The sequence below is a fragment of the Egretta garzetta genome, unplaced genomic scaffold (genome assembly GCF_000687185.1).
Source record: "Egretta garzetta isolate BGI_Z169 unplaced genomic scaffold, ASM68718v1 scaffold220, whole genome shotgun sequence".
Taxonomy (NCBI): domain Eukaryota; kingdom Metazoa; phylum Chordata; class Aves; order Pelecaniformes; family Ardeidae; genus Egretta; species Egretta garzetta.
In genome coordinates, this window is record NW_009258414.1 from 918,384 (window position 1) to 924,518 (window position 6,135).

The window sequence follows — 6,135 nt, forward strand, 5'->3', positions numbered from 1 at the left end:
AATGATTTTGGTGATGGGAGGAGAGAGACTGTGTTTGTTATCAAAGTACATAGTCTGTCCCAGAGCTGGAGAAAAGGGAAGAATTGTGGTGCCTGGGAATGTATGGAGATGGGGAACAAGCTAAGTGGCAGCTTTCTGGTAAAAATCTGGTGTCAAAATGTCTTAGCTGTGTGGGATTAAAGGAATCATCTACTCCAGTGTCTTTTTTTTCTAAAGGTGTATTTTCTCTAGAGATGTATTAAAGCAGTTTATGCTTCTCTGTTCTCTTGGAGATGTTTTACCTATATTAAACTTCTGTGACTATACTAGGACTTGAGCAAGTGTTTTTAGAAAAATAAAGGTTTTTAGAAGTCCGCTCTGGGTTTAAAGAAGCGTTTGACCACTATGTTGTAATTTGTGTGTCCTACAAAACCAGCAGAAATAACTGGATGGGAAGAAACAATTCATGTACGATTCGCAACACTTGAGCCTTAAAATGCTAGCCTGTTGCTCCTTAGCTCTAATGTAAGGACCACCAAGTGACGGGCGTTCTTGTAGCCTCTTCACTGTACTTGAATGCTCTGTGGGCTTATTGAGGGAGTAGTTTAAACCTGTGAATTTACTATCCATTAAAATACTCCCCAAATGAGACCTGTAAAGGTGGGGTTTTGTTAGGCTGGTCTTGTAGTAAACAGCAACGTATGCCAGGGCTTGTTTCCCTTTTGCATACAGTAGGGTCATATGTAAGTTTTATCCTGAAACTCTGTTTCTGTTCTGCTTTGCAAAACCAGATTTCCACATGAAAAGCTAAAGACAGGCTCCCCTGGTTTGCTAACCAAGACGTGTTTGTCTTTTCATCCATCCTTGCCCTAGAATCTTACTTTGTTACAGCAAAGGATAGGGTTAGCAGCTGTCTGTGTTTCAAACCCTTATCTAAGGCATGGGGAGATGGGAAGAGTGGGGAATAAAACTAGTAATATAAATGATTTACTGTGTGCTGGAGAGCCTAACACAGCGATAGCAATTGTGCACAGCTGGCTTGTTCCCATCAAACCTTCCTCCTCTTCCCACAAGCTTTGCATCAGACCAGTAAGATCTGTTGATGTACCTCCACCAGCACTCACTAGTCCTTCAAATCCAGGACAGTACAGCTTGGATCCCAGCTGGCTCATTGCATTCAGCACTGCCCTGATGATAAGCTGATTTCGGGCCTGTGTGCCAGTATCATTCTGTGCTAGAGGTATGCTAATCTCAAATCTGAGAGGTGGGTGTTGTGGTGCTGTCCTGTGCCAAGAACAAAAAAGAATTGATCTTGTGAGTTTCTTTACTAAGGGCTGTTTGATACTGTGCAGCGAGGAGACTGGTGTGTTGCGTAAAAGTAAGGAGAGAGCACAGGTACTGAAACAAGAGAAGAGTTACTCTGCAGCCAAGGTACAGACAGAACCTAAGAGCTCTGTAGCCTCGAAAATGGCATTCATAAATATTTGGAGGAGAGTCAATGTCTGTAAGTGTCTGCTAGAGCTATTCCTTCTGCCCCGTTTGCACAGTGCAGACAAACATTTGTGAGGATGAAAGTAGTAGGTTGTGTGATGTTGACTTATTTTAGGACTTTTAAATGTTAGGTAAAAATGTACACAATGTTTATAGCATAGTCAGTATCTTTCTTCTACCATGCACAATTTCTAACTACTACATCAATGAACATCAAATAAAAACCATGGGGGAAGTGTGGCATTGACTGTTTCGTACCAACGAGCAGTGTAACTCTGGCCTTCATGGGGAAGTGAGACACGTGGTACCAGGACCTCTCCTCCTCTCCCCCTTTGCTAAGTTTTGTCGTAGTAAAAATGGGATGACCAAGGTAGTGTTTGTGCTTGCTAGAATTCCTATTCCAAAGTTGCTGAGCTGGGGTAGGGAGGCTCTAGGTTGCATAGCAGGATATTTATTCCTCACTGCAGAACCCACAGAGCAGTGCTGGGGCTGTGTTCAGGAGATTACAAAGAGGTGAAGATATTTTGGCGTTTGAGAAGCAGCCTCTGGCACTATAGGGGGTCGAAAAGAATACTTTGGTCCCCTAGAAAAGAAACATCTTGCTTGAGTCTCGCACAAACATGAACAGGTTTGAGTGGTGATCGCGTGTATGGTTACCAGTGAAGAGAAAGGTAACTTAAAAATTAACCATTCTGATGATTTGGAAGGCAAAATGCTCTGCTGGTTTCACTCTCTTCACACAGTACTTGGAAATTTCATTGCAGGAGTGGTTTCAGATTTCAACAGCTGCATTTTTTTTACCTTATTTTTTGCAAATGGATGTCACTGACAACTTAGCATGCCACAGGCATGTTATCCTGAACTAGTCTCTGTTTTCCCAAGATGGGTGCATTTAATAATAGCTTGAATTATTGAGAAACTTAAATACTTTAAACAAGTTGTAATATCTAAAATCCAATTCTTCTTTCTAGGGAAACATTAGCAGAACTGTAAAAATCTGTATGTTTAAATAAATATTGAGCACTTACAGTAACACAGACTGTTATGATTGGCATGCTAGATTGCAAATTGTCTTCTTACTTGGAAAATTATTTTTAGTAATGTTACAACTTTTGAATCAGATCTGAGAGCAGTGAACAATAAACTCCACAGTTCTGTCTTTTGGCATTGCCTGTAGAAACACTAAAGTCATAGACTTGCAGACTCAAAAGCACCAGCTCCCTGGATTTCATGGAGCTGGTGAAATTGGGAGAGACTGCTTTGGACCTGGAATTCTTGCGCTCTGATGCGTAGCCTCTGGGTCTGCCCCTGTAGGCTGACCAAAATGTGCTTAGAAATACGTGGAAACAACCCATGCTGCGCAAAAATGTTGTGGTGTTTAAAAAAGAAAAAAAAAAACACTAACCCAACCAAACTACAATAAAACCAGTAAATACGACAGTTAAGCTAAGTGTAGCTGAGATTGCAACACATATGTTACGCATATTCAAAACTTGGTAATGTTTTACTTGTACTTTGATATTGCTCTCTTGTGTGTGATAAAAGATAGTGGCTTTCTCCCCCCCCCCCCCCAAGCATTTTATAAGACGTTCTTTCCTGCCTCTTGCAACTGAAATCTACTTCCGTTGTTTCTCTGATGTCTTGAAGGTCTTCCTAAGCTCATTGGTACTCAACTCAGTTCCTTCTGATGTTCAGTTAGTTCTGGTTGGGGTAAACAAAACCACCTCTTCTTCACTAGGTTTTTCACCTTGACGTTTTTCTGAATTCTAGATAATCTGGGCCTACCTATTGCTGAAAAAAAAGCAATTTTGACTGTACCTGCTTCTTGAAGCAGCTGAAATGCTTCTGTAGCCATATGGTGAAATAGAGTAGGGCATGGATTTGTCTGAAAACTAAGTCACCAGAAAAAAATGTTACATTTTAAGTACGTTATTTTTTCAGTATGATTTGCTTGTAGAGGCCGAAGCCAGGAGCTGGAAGGTGTTATGCTGCTTCCAGATCTCAGGGTTTTGTAGGATGGTATCCAAAGCTTGCAGTTGTCAAGGCAGAAGGCTAAATGACACTGCATTTTTGCCTGTTCTTGGCATAAGCAGACAGGATGGGATTTTTAGGTACAGTGTTTGGGTTTATTCCCCAGCTATCTTTAAAAGTCTTTTGGTACGTGTATACAGGCTAAAATTATTTGTTCATATAAATTATCAAAGGTGAAGCTAGTAACATAGTGGCAAGACAAAGGCTGCTCAGTTGCTATTAATAAATTCTGGGCATAAAAGTGACTAAGTAGGAATGTAATATTGAAGATGATGAGAAATTCTCAGTGTTAGAATTGGTTCATAAACAACTAAAATAATTAATGTTTAGTTCTGACTTCATAATTACTGACCTATAGAGGATACATAGCTTTTGTAGAATATGTTTGTGTTTGGTCCTCTAAGGTTGTGGGATTTCAGTTGGTTTTTTTGGTTGGTGGGGTTTTTTTTTTGGTCATTAGTGTTTCTGTTGGTAAATGGAAATAGTACTACATAAAAGCAGTGTTTTTTTCTAAGCAGCATTAGTGGCAGTATTTTGAATTTAGGAAGGATTATTATTTAATCACTTTAAAGTGCTTTGTTGAACTCATTATGCATATGCTCTGCATTACGTACTTGACTCTTTATTTTGCCCTAAGAATGATCCTACTGTATATACGGCGAGGAGAATATACGGAGTTCTTTGGGGCTTTAGTTTCTGTCCCTGAAATACATGTTTAATTATATATGTTAGCTAGAGTCTTTCTGGAAGAAAACATTTTACAGAAGTAAACCTTCTTGTCATAAATTTTGGTGGTTTTGATTCAAAAAGCTTGTTTGAGGATAAGCTAAAGAATGTAGCATGCTAACTAATCAGACCTTTATTTAAAGCCGGGTATGGAATTAGGAAATCTTCCACTTGCCGCCCTTGTTCACTTAATGAGAAGTTCTTCAGTATTACTCTATGTATTTAATAGGTACAGCTCTCCTCAGCTTTATCGTTAAAGACCCTGTGACAGGCTGTAAGATGAAAAATAATTTGCTTTGAAGGCAAACCAGTGGTGATCAGCTGCTCCTTGTACCTTCAGATTACTTGGTTATGTACGGGAAAAATAGCAGCATATTTTGCAGGCAGTTGACCACACTGCAGCTAGATCAAACACAGTAGGAGCTGGAAGCCAAGCAAATGTTTTCAGAAAAGGAAAATAGCAGAATCTCCAAATATCAGTGAAGATTGTTACTGTTTATTTTACAAAGAAACACTCTTAAATTCATTAGAGTTCAGATCAAGAGTTGTAGGCTAGGAATAGTGTTTCCATTGTAAATGTTTTATTCCTCCCCCGGTCGTGTGCTTTTGCAGCAAAGTAATTCAAACAGCAGCCTTTGCTGGAAAACACTTTTTGAACGACAGCCTGGCTATTCCCAGGAAGCTGGACTAATCTGGTAGGTATTTTTACCGGATGAAATGAAGCAGTTTCACCTACATCTAAGGGTTCATAGAATTCGTAAAAAAATATTTTTCTAATTGTTCACTTTAAATTGTTTCAAGGCAAACTTTTTTAGGATAACACAAATCATCTCGTCGGGATCTGGTGGTGTTTTACTCTGGAAAAAAAGATCATTAACTAAGCCACTTTTCCTCCAAAGCAATGACCCTGTGTTTGTACTTTATTCTTGCTTTGGGCTGAGAGCATGTGGGGGGAGTTGTTGCTGTGGCTCAGCTGATGAGATGCTGTATTTTGTTAAGCTGTGATTGTGAGGGGGTGTTGATGGTGTTTTACTGAGAATTACCCAGCTGATTGAACTCCACTGTTCTTTGAGCTTCAGGTGCAGTTTGATGATAAAGCTGGGCCACACTTGAAATTCTGTTCTTCTTTGCCCCATTGCAGAGTTTTCCTCTGTCTCCCTTGCAGTAATCTAAAGCTTGAAGAACGGCTTCGGGGAGCTAAACTTGACTAAAAACTGTTTTTGTTGAAACTCCTTATGATAATTCCTCATTCTGAAAAGAAGTCCTTCTAGCTTAGGCCTGAGAACTCAGCAGAGACATTGATCATCTCGTGTCCTTCCTTTTTACTCCATTCTTGTATTTGTTTATGGCTCTAAACTTACCAATCCTATGACCATCTGCACAGCCCACAGTGTGTACTAGAGGTTGGTAGTGGGATATAGCTGTTCTAAAAGTACAGGAAAATCCTGTCCTTTCAGGTCCTTGCACAGCATGGCATAGTCAGGAGGTGATTGCTGCTGAGCCCAGTGCACCAGGGAGGGGAGAACCTCCTCAGAGGTTGTCCCAGCAAAAGTCAGGCTGTCTGAAATGATTTTCCCCATGTCTACGTTACTCGGATTTTTTGTGTAGCATGGGAACATCTCCGGTGCCAGATAATAGTGAGCTTGGGTGAATAACTGCTTACTGCAAGAATGGTTTGGAGAGCAGGACGTGATGGCAAGGCTGATAATTGTGTGAATATCTGGGGTTTTCAAGCTTTGCTTGTTGCAGTTGAGGCAGCTTAAATCCTGCGCTGATTCCCTGTGAGCTAGTGTTTTCTAAAATAGCTTCCAAGCTCTGCAGCATAACACTTCTTAAGAGAAGGGTATGTGAATCACAACTGATGCTCATATGTGTTAGCCCTGCTTACAGTAGGGTCCAGGGTGCTTG